The sequence below is a fragment of the Lagenorhynchus albirostris genome, chromosome X, assembly GCF_949774975.1.
Source record: "Lagenorhynchus albirostris chromosome X, mLagAlb1.1, whole genome shotgun sequence".
Lineage (NCBI taxonomy): Eukaryota > Metazoa > Chordata > Mammalia > Artiodactyla > Delphinidae > Lagenorhynchus > Lagenorhynchus albirostris.
Window position 1 is genome coordinate 123,273,535 of NC_083116.1, and position 14,327 is coordinate 123,287,861.

A 14,327-nucleotide genomic window follows, 5' to 3' on the forward strand; every position below is an offset into this window, starting at 1 on the left:
AAAAAGAATGAATATATGTATACGTATAACGGAACCACTTTGCTGTACACCTGAAACTAACTAAACATTGTAAATCAACTATACCCCAATATAAAATAAAAATTAAATTAAAAAAAGAAAACATTATAGTAAGAACATTTATTTATCCAATCAGGTAACAAATGCTTATGAAGTACCTAATATAACCAAGGCAGTAATTATCCTGGACCAGAATAGAAAAAGTCATTATTCTGCTTGATACCTGGTGGAGAAGGCAGCAAAATGCAAGCAGCATTTCTGAAAATTGTTGTAAAAATGACTGAGTCGAATAATCTGAAATTTGACTTGGGTAGAAGACATCAAATAAATTATCTTATCTTCTTTGCTTTGTTTAATTTTATAACATGTTGTTAAAACACATCACCATTTTACCTTAATGATTAATATGCCTGCCCTAACTCAAGCTTTTAGTGTCAAAGTAGATCTATTTACTTTCTTTTGGTGTGATTAAATATTCTTATTTCCATAGCCTTATTTAGATTGAGATATGATTCACATATCATAAAATTCACCTGTTTAAAGTGTACAATTCTGCTTTAGTGTATTCACAAAGTTATACAACTATGACCACTATCTAATTCTAGAACAATTCCATCACCCCCATAAAGAAATCCCATACCCATTAGCATTCCCTTGCCAGAGCCCAACCCTCTTACCTGTGGCCCCCTCCTCACCCTAGGCATCTATTAATCTATTTTGTCTCTGTGGGTTTACCTATTCTGTATATTTCATATAAATGAAATCACATAATCTATATGTTCTTTTGTGACTGGCTTCTTTCACATAGTATAATGCTTTCAAGGTTCATCATGTTGTAGCATATATCAGTACTTTGTTCCTTTTTATGGCGAAATAATACTCCATTGTCTGGATAGACCACATCTGTTCACCTCTTTTTGATGGACATTTGCATTGTTTCGACTTTGGGGCTATTATGAATAATGCTGCTATGAACATTTGTGCACAAGTATTTTGTGTGGACATATGTTTTTAATTCTCTTGGGTAGATACTTAGAAGTAGATTTGCTGGGTCATGTGGTAACTCTTTGTTTAACTTTTTGAGTAATTGCCCACACTTATATCTTCCCCATGTCTAATACACTCAAGTCTTATTGGACTGGCTTGCCTTGTTCACGTGTTCCTCCTCAACCAATCACCATGGTGGCCAAGGGTCTGTGAGGAGCGGACTGGCCAGTCTATGTCCTGCACCCAACTTTGGAGCTGGAAAGGAAGCCACCCACTTCATATACAAGCCACGGGGACTGGGAGTGAGGAAGAGGGGTGGCCCCCACAGGAAATGTGAGAAAGGGGGAACAAAGAAGGGAGCAAGAAGCAAAAATGCGTGCCATGCTGGCTTTCTATGGGTACAGATTTAGCCGACCCAAACTAATCATGAATTGAGAAGAAGACATAATCTACTATGATCTTTCTGCCTCTATCTGGCACTTGGTACAATAGCTTGCATGTAGTCAAAATCATTTTTAATACTTTCAAAATCATTGCCAAAGCAATAAATCTCATTCTGAGAAATTTGTAAAACAAGAAATACAGAAATACAAAAAAGCAAATAAAAGTCTCACTACTCTGAGCAACCAGGGTTAAAATTTCAGAGATTTAAATTTTTTTTCTATACATATGCAAATATACAAATATGCGTACAGACAAAATATTTATTGACCAACCAGAACATTTCAATTTGACTGGCTCTCAAGTTACACCTAACTTATTATTTTGGAAAAGTCTGGTTTTCTGCCATAAAGTTGACATTTAAATGCCAAGGCCTCACTCCATTTCTTGAATTATGTTGACATAATAGCTGTTATTACCTATTACCTGTTTATACTTTATTTTGTCCAACATTTTAAAATGCTTCCATTTGTCAAGGTATTTTTACATGATGTGATATCTGGAATTTACTTCAAAAAAGTTTGAGAGCAGTACAAGAAGTGGATAAAAGTATGGATAAAACAGACTGGCTATGAACTGATAATGCTTGAAGCTGATGATCATACCTGGGGGCTCAATATTCTACTGGGTCAACTTTTGTATATGTTCAACATTTCTCAAATAAAACATTTAAAAATAAACATATTTTATACATTACTTTCATAGATCTAAGCCAAATTCTTTAAAAGTACTGAATTTGTAATTTTCATTTGAGCTGAAAAATCATTACACTATCCTTTTCTGTTATAAAACATAAAATATATATTATTGGACAAATTTTCTCTTCTTCCTTTGTTCAAGAGGTACCATGAATGAAAATAAAAACAAAAATAAACAAATGGGACCTAACTGAACTGAAAAGCTTTTACACAGCAAAGGAAACCATAAACAAGATGAAAAGACAACCCTCAGAATGGGAGAAAATATTTGCAAACGAAGCAACTGACAAAGGATTAATCTCCAAAAATATATAGACAGCTCATGCAGCTCAAATATCAAAAAAAAAAAAAAAAAACCCAACAAACAACCCAATCAAAAAATGGGCAGAAATAGGCATTTATCCAAAGAAGACATACAGTTGGCCAAAAAGCACATGAAAAGATGCTCAGCATCACCAATTACTAGAGAAATGCAAATCAAAACTACAATGAGGTGTCACCTCACACGGGTCAGAATAGCCATCATCAAAAAATCTACAAACAGTAAATGCTGGAGAGGGTGTGGAGAAAAGGGAACCCTCTTGCACTGTTGGTGGGAATGTAAATTGATACAGCCACTATAGAGAACAGTATGAAGGTTCCTTAAAAAACTAAAAATAGAACTACCATGTGACCCAGCAATCCCACTACTGGGCATATACACCTGGAGAAAACCATAGTTCAAAAAGATACGTGCACCCCAATGTTCACTGAAGCACTATTTACAATAGCCAGGACATGGAAGCAACCTAAATAGCCAGCAACAGAGGAACGGATAAAGATGTGGTACATATATACAATGGAATATTACTCAGCCATAAAAAGGAACGAAATTGGGTCATCTGTAGAGACGCGGATGGACCTAGAGACTGTCATACATAGAGACCGTCATACAGAGTGAAGTAAGTCAGAAAGAGAAAAACAAATATCATATATTAACGCATATATGTGGACTCTAGAAAAATGGTACAGATGAACTTATTTGCAAAGCAGAAATAGAGACACAGATGTGGAGAACAAACGTATGGAACCAAGGCGGGGGTGGTGGTGGGATGGACTGGGAGATTGGGATTGACATTTATACACTACTATGTATAAAATAGATAACTAATGAGAACCTGCTATATAGCACAGGGAACTCTGCTCAGTGCTCTGTGATGACCTAAATGGGAAGGAAATCCAAAAAAGAGGGGATATATGTATAGCTGATTCACTTTGCTGTACAGCAGAAACTAACACAACATTGTAAAGCAACTATACTCCAAAAAAAAAAGAGGTACCATGAAAACGTACACATATATATATATTTATGTTGGAGTCCATGTGGAAAGAATGTCCTTGTTATACCAATGCAAAATGAGTATTACAGAATCATGTAGCAATGAATACCCAAGTTAAACCACTTAATTTAATGCAATGTAGTGCAGACTCCATGTTGACAAATTAGCTACAGAACAGTCAATTATGAAAAATGGTGCCACAGTCAGAGGGGCCCAGGCATGGGTTCTTCGTCAACCTGGCCATCATGAAGCCCAGTAGGAGCCATGGGCCCCGAAAGCATGTGACATTACTCAAGCTGACTGGAAGCCAAGCCACGATTCTAGCAAGTCTCCAGCAGAAAGCATGTGATTGCCACTAATTACTAGGTATTATTTGTGTAATGCTGCCTTAAATAACGGCATTTTTTTTTTTACTGTTGCATGTTTTGTTTTGTTTTTTTAAAATAACTCCATACTTTAAGGTGACTAAAATCTGCTCAGATGCTCTTTGGCTGACTTCATCGAAATACACAATTCAGTCATCAACACTGAAAACAATTTGCATTATATCACTCTTTTTGCACATCCTGATAGCGAGCTAATTTTGTGGTGTGTTCCTGCAAAAGATTAGATTTGGTTCATTTAGATATAGGAAAAGTGGGAAATAGGATACTATCCTTGGGAAAAGAATATCCTACTTAAGATTACTGTTTACAATGAGACGTTAAAGATAAAATAATCAGTGTGGTAGTATTGAACAGTCTATTGGAAGAATAATTTCTCAACAATACATACTGTGAGGTATCCACGGAATGCATCCCGATGTTTCTCTGCAGGCAATTAGGCTGAAAATTAAAGTGTTCATTTTCCACCTGCCAAGGCCCACATCCTTATGAGGTGGCAATTTCCACAGTAATCGAGGAAATCGAATTGAAATAACCGTCACTTCTAAGTCTTCAAAAAAGTCATTACTGGCACTTTCAAACTATTCTGTGCCTTTTAGAAAATATAGGAAAAGGGCTTTTCTGTTTCATAGTGGATACTTGATTCTCCTCTCAAGCCCTGAATCACCTCACAAGCGTATTTCATGTCTGAATTTCAGTATCTCTAAAGAAGATACTTCAACAGATGGTTGAAAAGGAAATAGGACAAGAATCAAAGGAGATGGTTTCGAAAGGAAGCTTAGAGAAGCTAACCCAATGCACGGTAACTTCATATGTCTAAAAAAAGTGCCACTCAGCTGGCTGGTGGATGAAATAGAATAAGGTCTGTGCATCGCCGTGCACTGATTTTCCTCAAGGAAGCAGAAAAGAGAAACAGCCCCTCCCAGAGATCCAGGCTCTGTGCCGGGTTCTAGAAGCCTGATCTCATCCAGTAGGAGGGGTGGAGTCAGCCTTCAGGCTGAGCGCTCTGGAGCTGAAGGAAAAAAAAATCATGAAATGAAAAGGTAGTACAAAGGAAGCATCAGTCTGAAAGGGCCAAAGAAGAAGGCAAAACCCACTTCCAAACAAAGGTGTGAGGAATGGATTCTATTTATTTATTTACTTTATTTATTTATTTTTGGCTGCGTTGGGTCTTCGTTGCTGCGCACGGGCTTTCTCTAGTTGCGGCGAGCGGGGGCTACTCTTCACTGCGGTGCATGGACTTCTCATTGCGGTGGCTTCTCTTGTTGTGGAGCACGGGCTCTAGGCACGTGGGCTTCAGTAGTTGTGGCTCGTGGGCTCTAGAGTGCAGGCTCAGTAGTTGTGGCACGTGGGCTCAGTAGTTGTGGCTCGTGGGCTCTCGAGCGCAGGCTCAGTAGTTGTGGCACACGGGCTTAGTTGCTCCGCAGCATGTGGGATCTTCCAGGACCAGGGCTCGAACCCGTGTCCCCTGCATTGGCAGGCGGATTCTTAACCACTGCACCACTAGGGAAGCCCGGATTCTATTTATTTTTATTTCATTTCTTAGACAGTTCCTGGAGAGGTTCATGGTGGGTGCAGGAGCTGAGAAGGAACTTTCTGTGGCAGGAGGAGGAGCTCAGGCAACAACTGCTATTCTAGTGATGTTGAAATTTTCAACCTAAGATGTGTTGTCTGCATGAAGCCACCGAATGCCCAATGCTATTTTTTTTTTTACATCTTTATTGGAGTATAAGTGCTTTACAATGGTGTGTCAGTTTCTGCTTTATAACAAAGTGAATCAGTTATACATATACATATATCCCCGTATCTCCTCCCTCTTGCGTCTCCCTCCCTCCCACCCTCCCCATCCCACCCCTCCAGGCGGTCACAAAGCACCGAGCTGATCTCCCTGTGCTATGCGGCTGCTTCCCACTAGCTATCTACCTTACATTTGGTAGTGTATATATGTCCATGCCTCTCTCTCGCTTTGTCACAGCTTACCCGTCCCCCTCCTCGTGTCCTCAAGTCCATTCTCTAGTAGGTCTGCATCTTTATTCCCGTCTTACCCCTAGGTTCTTCATGACCTTTTTTTTTCTTAGATTCCATATATATGTGTTAGCATACGGTATTTGTCTTTCTCTTTCTGACTTCCTTCACTCTGTATGACAGACTCTAGGTCCAAGAGCAATACAGACAAGGGATCCACGGGAGAAGCTAAAGGAATCCCTTCACACTTACAAAACAGACACTTAGTCAAAGGCACTCTCCAGACAGGCGACAGTTGTCTCAAGCCCCTCCGTGCATACAATAGGCACACACCTCTGGGGCTGGGGGTGTGACAGCCCAGGCGGGAGCTGAAAAACATGAAGACAGGACAACAAAAAGCAGCGTTTCCACCTGAGCTCTTACAGACTGAGAAAACGAAGCCCAGAGGGCACCACGAGCTTTTCTGTTCCGGTGTCTCACTTGAAGGTAGAAAATAAACTATGGTAACTAAGAATGAAATAGCAGAGTAATATCTGAGAGTTGTAAAGGTCAATACTATGACTGTAAGTTTGAAAAACATTTAAAATATTTACTTTTTCATAGATTACATATTGTTTAGTGTCCCTATTTTAATTTCAAAAGGAAATACTCTCTTTGGATTTAATGTAAGTCATATTGTAGCAATGAGAAGAATGGCATATCTGAATTATATAATGCTCACACAAAGAAATATTTAGATGAAAAGAAGTATCTTTGGTGCTGAGGATGGAAATTAATTTCCCTGGGATATCTTGTACTTTTAAATGCTGTACAAAACAAACAAAACATGCAAACAAAAAAGTGGTGTGCACACTAATAAAAAACTCTCCACAATTTCCACCCACATACGGGCATGTGTGGGTGTGAAAAAAACCCAACTACGATCTCATAAAGCACTGCTGACTTTTAAAAAATGCACAACGTGAGAGTTGTGAGTTAAGTTTTATTTGGGGCAAAATGAGGACTGCATCCCAGGAGACAGTGTTTCAGACAGCTCTGAGAAACTGCGAGGAGGTGAGGGGGGAGCCAGGTTATATAGAAGTTTTGTAACAAAGGGCAGGTAGTCTGAACATCAGAAGATTATTGTTAATTAAAGAAAACCAGATATCTCAAGTTAAGGAATTTAGCGCTTTTCTATGTATGGGAAGATGCAAGAGCCTGGGCTCGCTGAAATCCTTCCTTTGATAGGCACCTCAGCTATCTGGGACTAGTATCCCGTGTTTTCACATCGTGAGTTTCCTCGGGGCTCACCGCAGGGAGTGGCTGCAGCCTAATGGCTGCTAGATGGCAGGTATTCTTCCCTTCCTGAGTTCCCTCAGGGCTCACCAGCTCACCTGGCTGCAATCACTGATGACTGTGACATCCTTTGTTTGCCGATACTGCAGGCAATATTCCATTTATCAGTACTAATGTATCACGAATGAAATATGAGATGTTAAGAGTTTACAGAAAAGTGCAGAGGTCAAAAAAAATCATTTACTGCAAAAAAGTGGTGAAGAGGGTTTTGAAATCATGACTTTCCGTTCGCTTCATTATTAAGAGCCCAAGAACTCAAATATTTGGAGTCACAGGAACATAAAGCTAGTAAATGTATTTTGAAAATAGCAACTATCCCACTGTTTGCCAAATAGGATTTCACATTATCAAATATCCTTTCTCTGAGGACATTAAGTGATTTTACAGAATCTAAAAGGCAATGGTAATCAAGTAAGGAAAAAGGATGTACCACCATGCATCACTCTCAAGTCATAAACAGACTCTACAAACGGTGCTTGATGCTATTAGCATGGGGTGATGCTAATGGTACAAAAATAACAAGTACAAGCTCACTACTTGTTCATTATTATATTAACTTTAGTTAGTTTCAGACAGTTTATGTAGATATTATTAGAATCTGAAATCTCCTTCCTAGGTAATTTAAAATCCCTCTAGAAAGCAGGAAAAGCAGTACAGGATTTCCCTAGACCAGGGGTGGCAAAACACAGCCTGCAGGACAAATCCTGACCACCACCAGCTTTTAGTAAAAACAGTTGTACTGGAACCCACCCCTATCTATTTATGTCTATATTTTCTGTGGTGCTTTCGCACTCTAATGGCAGAGGTTGAGTGGTTGCAGTGCAAACTGTATGCCCCAGAAAGTCTAAATTATTTACTACCTGGCCCTTTACTGACCGATGCACTAGACATTTAATTATTTATCCACACTGTCCCACGGCACAATGAATACCAGATATGTAAAATTTCAGCATCTAGGGGATTATTTTCCTGAATGTAATTCATGAGATTTACATTAAGTTTTTTAAAAAATTATTTATTTATGTATTTATTTTTGGCTGCGTTGGGTTTCGTTGCTGTGTACAGGCTTTTCTCTAGTTGCGGCAAGTGGTGGCTACTCTTCATTGCGGTGCGCAGGCTTCTCACTGCAGTGACTTCTCTTGTTGCGGAGCATGGGCTCTAGGTGCACGGGCTTCAGTAGTTGTGGCTCACGGGCTCTAGAGTACAGGCTCAGTAGTTGTGGTGCACGGGCTTGGTTGTTCTGCGGCACGTGGGATCTTCCCAAACCAGGGCTAGAACCCGTGTCCCCTGCATATTGGCAGGCAGATTCTTAACCACTGCACCACCAGGGAAAGCCCTACATTAAGTTTTGATAGACTGTCTGCAAATATCGCTGCCAAGGAGTACTCGCCTGGCTGTGGTGCATTCTGCTCTCTCCGTCAAGGCATGGAGTTTATTTTCTCTCCCTCTGAATCTGGAGTGGCCCTGTGACTTGCTTTGACAGCAGAATATGGTGGAAGATGCCTGGTGGCTTCTGCTTTGCTTTTGGCACCATGAGTCACCATGTGAAAGTCTGTCTCCCCTGCTGGACAGGCCCCACCAGTCCCCAGACATAGCAGGCACCCCAGGTGCGGTGCCAGTCTAGAGTGAAGCCGTCCGGGATGTTTCAGCCCCAGCTGAGCTCTCAACTCAATACAGTCGCAGGAGTGGCCACAGCCAACACTGCGGGGAACTACGTGACAGTCTAGGTAACCGACAGGGCAGTGAAAAGGAATACTGTCATTTTAAACCACCAAGCTTTGTCATTACGCAGCAATAAATGCACTCAACTTAAGGTTCTGATGTCCTATTTAGTATTTCAAAACTTTGATACTTTAAAAGAATTTTAAAACAAGCCAACTCCATCATCTTCTTTCATAGCTTCAAAGCAAAAAACATCATTCTGTTCAGATGGCAGTGTGAGCAGGTTGGATGAAAAATGCCTCTCCTAAACTACAAGTAAGACATGGAGAATCATCTAAGAAAGAGTGAAATCATCTGGCAACGGCAGTAAGACACAAAATATAATCATATTCTAACCTCTGGAAAGATTTTTATTTTTTAAATCCACCGTCTCAGTGTCAGGGGTTTCAGAATCCCATCTTTGAAGAAAGCATTATTTTCCAATTCTATCGATACTTGTCTTATTAAACAGAAAACAGGTCAGGAGAAACAAAGACTTCATGGAAACCAAAAACCATAGTTGTTGAATTTAAGTCTGCTGATGAGAAGCAACTTGTAATTGACTAGTGATAAAACGATCAAAGTTGATAACTCCTCCCAGGGGGAAAAAAAAAAGAGGGACTTCCTTTGCGGCACAGTGGTTAAGAATCCACCTGCCAATGCAGGGGACATGGGTTCGAGCTCTGGTCCGGGAAGATCCCACATTCTGTGGAGCAACTAAGCCCGTGTGCCACAACTACTGAGCCCATGCACCACAACTACTGAAGCCCGCGTGCCTAGAGCCCGTGCTCCACAACAAGAGAAGCCACTGCTCGCCACAACTAGAGAAAGCTGGGGCGCAGCAGCGAAGACTCAATGCAGCCAAAACTAAATTAATTTTTAAGAAAAGAGAGAGAAAATGGTTGAGGAGAGGAAGGCTATGGAGAAGAAACTGATATACACGTGAGAAAAGTCCCATTGGAGTCACAGTAACGTGGACCAGGGGATTAGATTTCCCAGAGAGTGTGGAAAAGGGCGCTTAGGCAAATGTAATTTAAATATCAGAGAACAGAGGACTTCAACTAACCTTTGAAACACACGTGCCTCAAAGAGGAGACAAGAAAAAACTCCAAAATGATTAAGGCACCTGCTATGGTGGTGGGAGGATGGATGATTTTTCCCCCTTCTTTTTAATTGTGCTTCGATGTGTCTGTGCCTTTTCGTTTTAACTTGGAAAGCTTTGGGGAGGCTGAAAATGTTCGTATGGTGATTTTTTAAAAGAGATGGGGGTTGGTTGGTTTAACAATAATAAAAATAATACCTTAACATTTTCAGAAAATGATTTTTTAAGATTAAGCAGAACGAAGACAATAATTAAAGCATAAAAAGAAATACATTAGAAAACAACAACATAGCCTTATTGATAAATCCAACTGCAAATTTCTTGGGGAAAAAAACCATAAAAGTGGTCCCTTTAACAAATAAAATCAATTAAAAAGGAGGAAAATGCCTCAATAATGAGGGTTAAAATGGGCCTAACAACAGCTACTGAAAAATAACTCTGAAAATATAAAAAATAGGCAGGCACAATTGTAATATATTTGAAAACCTGGATCAGGTTTGGCAAACCTTATCTATAAAGCACCAGATAATACATATTTTAGGCTTTGCGGGTAAAAGACAATGATGAGTTAATTAAGAACAACCAATGCATGGGAGTGGGCCTTCTAGAAGCATTTTTACACATAACCAGTGAGAGTGTAAATCACAATAATTCGTCTGGAAAGCAATTTGGCAAATGTATCAAGAACTTTCCAAATGTGTAAAACGTATTGATACCTGTGGAGGAGAGAGCGCTGCTACCCGGCTGCCGCTGGGACCAGGGGTTTAGAGAAGGGGCTCCTGAGGAAGGGGGCGCCTCCCAGTAGGCTGCTTCTGGAAGTCCTGAAAGAAGGTGCAAGCTGCAACCAGGGGCGACCGCCAAGGCGAGGTGCCCTCGCATCCGGGACAGGAAAAGCGAGCCCGTCAGGATGAAACCCCGCCTCCCTGCCTCCGGCTTCCCTCTCCAGTGCCCTCTACTGGCAGAAACGGGAAGCAAGCCAGCACAGGAAAAAAGGTGGTACGCAGAGCCCCATTTTCCGCAAAACGTAGCAGAGCAGAGACCCGTGGATTCGGAACTGCCAGATAATCACTGAAAAACTGGCAACACCTAAAACCTCTTTATAAAATTTCCCTTAAGGGTACAAAATATGCTGGATATTTCCAAAACGAAAGCCTTGATTCTAAACAGCGAGGACAGAACAAAAAACCCAGCATCAGGTGTTCCCTTTAGAGTGATTTCTGGGAGCAAGCAGGAGTTTACTTCATTTATATTATTTTTTTTATTTTTTGCGGTACGCGGGCCTCTCACTGCTGTGGCCTCTCCCGTCGCGGAGCACAGGCTCCGGACGCGCAGGCTCAGCGGCCATGGCTCACGGGCCCAGCCGCTCCGCGGCATGTGAGATCCTTCCGGACTGGGGCACAAACCCGTGTCCCCTGCATCGGCAGGCGGACTCTCAACCACTGCGCCACCAGGGAAGCCCTTATCATTGGTTTTGCTTTCTGTGGTTTTACCTACCTGTGGTCAGCCGAGGCCAGAAAATATTAAATGGAAAATTCCAGAAATAAACAATTCATAAAGTTTAGAGTGCGTGCCATTCTGAGTAGTGTGATGAAATCTCGCGGGATGAAATCTCGCGGGATGAAATCTCGCGATACAGCTCTGTTTCCTCTGGGATATGAATCGTCCCTTTGTCCAGCGAGTCCCGCCCAGTAGTTACTTAGTGGCAGAAGTTATCACCTGTCACAGTGTCGCAGTGCTGTGTTCAAGAGGCCCTGATTTTACTTAATTCTGGCCCCAAAGTGCCAGAGGAGTGATGCTGGTGATTTGGAAATGCCACAGAGAAGCCCTAAAGTGCTTCCTTTAAGTGAAAAGGTGAAAGTTCTCGACTCAATAAGGAAAGAAAAATATCAGATGCTCAGATAGCTCAGACCTCTGGTAAGAACACATCTTCTCCCCGTGACATTGTGAAGAAGGAAAATGAAATCTGTGCTGGTTTTGCTGTCGCACCTCAAACTGCAAAAGTTAACAGCCGCAGTGCGTAAGCGCTTGGTTACGAAGGAAACGGCATTCAGTTTGTACGGTGATATATATATATATTTTTTTTTTTTGCGGTACGCGGGCCTCTCACTGTTGTGGCCTCTCCCATTGCGGAGCACAGGCTCCGGACGCGCAGGCTCAGCGGCCATGGCTCACGGGCCCAGCCGCTTCGCGGCATGTGGGATCCTCCCGGACCGGGGCACAAACCTGTGTCCCCTGCGTCGACAGGCGGACTCTCAACCACTGCGCCACCAGGGAAACCCCGTTGATATTATTTTAATCATGATTTTGTGATCGGTCTGGCTTGGACGTTTTGAAGACAAAGATGTAGTTTTCCAATAGTTTTATTTCTCCTTGTTTTTCTGTACGAAATGCATGATAGAGTACTACTTCTACAAATCAGCAATTTTATACTAAGAGCAGCTGCATTACGGAGCATCTATAATGTAACCTGACATAAATCAAAAAACCTCAGGTGGCTCTCAGATAAGGTTACACATCGAAAGCAATACAGTTATGTTGACATCATCCTGTCATGATCTACCCGTCTGGACTAAACCCAAAGGACAAAGGGTACACGCAATTCGTTGAGAAGAACATTTATGGGGAGGATAGGCTCATTCACTTTTGACACAGGATGTGTAAAATCTAAGAACATTTAGCTACTGACTCTTTAACCAACAAGAGTGATTTTCTCCTGTTTACAGAGACAATGTTGTTTGACCTAACATTGATTGTACCATAGTACGTTTACCATATCATGTCTTGGCATGGTAAAATGCAGGTTTTTAAATTTGAGCTCTCAGTTGAGAAGACCAAAGGAACTGGTTTGCCTTATGGACTAATGAACCCGTGACCCCTCAGAAATTATCTAATGGGGTGCGTTTGCCCCATTCAACACAATATTTGAAATATTCCTTGGGTGACCTTTCAACTCCTTTCCATAATGTCATTTATAGTTGCCCTGGAAACCAATTAGTCAGCAAAGTAGCAGACCATCACCTCCTACCCTGCTTTTTTACCACTGTGAAGTTAAGTTTTTATTTCTAATTTCTATGAGCCCATCAAAGAACAATCCCCAATACCGCCTAAAAACACTCTTGTTAGGGAAGGGTCGATGTGAGTTGAGGTAATGTGGAGGACGTTTCAAAGCGATTTCAAGTTTTCATCCAGTTTTTCTTTTCTTTTAGCTCCCTGTATTATAAATGTCTTGCAAGACAACTGCCCTGAAACTTAACACCCGGGAACTCTTGCAAAGCCATTTCTAATGGGGTAACTTTAGACTCTAGAAAATGTGGGGAAAAAAACCCCACATGTCTGACCATCCAACAATTCTGGGTGTATGACCTGGAGAAAGACTGGCATTTGAATACAAGGAACTATGTACAAGTGCTAGTTCTTTGCAGCACTGTTAGTAAAAGGGGGACCTGGAGAAAGACTGGCATTTGAATACAAGGAACTATGTACAAGTGCTAGTTCTTTGCAGCACTGTTAGTAAAAGGGGGACCTGGAAACAATCTGTATGTCCAACAATGGTAAAGGAATTAACACAGGGTAGTATATCCACGTGATAGACTTTTATACAGCAGTTAGAACTAAATGTGTGCCTATGTGAAAACACAAATTGATGTAGTTTTGTATATGTACATACATGTATATTTATACATGTATGTACATATGTATATTTATACATGTATGTATATATGTATATGTAAATATGCATCTATATATGCTAAAATATGATGAAGAGTATAAGAGCAAGAAGTTTCATGTGCACAATATTTGTCCACACTACCCCAAACTCAGGATAGTACTGCCTCTGGGAGAAGGGCAAAGGATTGGGATCCACGTAATGGTAAAAAGAACTTTAGCCAAATCCAAAATGTTTTATTTCTTTTTCAAACAGTGTCTGGAAACAAATATTACAAAATAAAAAGTTATTAATTTTATGGCAAAAACATATTTTATATTCTCCTTTCTAGTTTTCTGCACACTTTTATTTCTTACAAAATAAAACCCAGGTCATGCTAGCTACAAGATCCCAAAGATGTGTTGCTGCCTCTATCCATTCTCTCCCTTGGTACCTGAGTAGGAGCAAGAGCTGGTACACGTTCCCTTGGTTAGCTGATGGCTTCTGAACATGCCAGAGTTTCAGCAATTTCACCCAAGGCAATGAAGTTTGAGCTGTTCCATAGATAGTGTGCAAAACATATACACCACAAAGGCACATTGTGACGTTAGCTATTGCTGCGTAACAAACCACCCCAAAACAGTGGCTTAAAATAATTAGCATTTATATTCAATAAATAATATATGGATCAACTGGATGATTCTGCTAACCTAGGATAGGCTTGGCAGATTT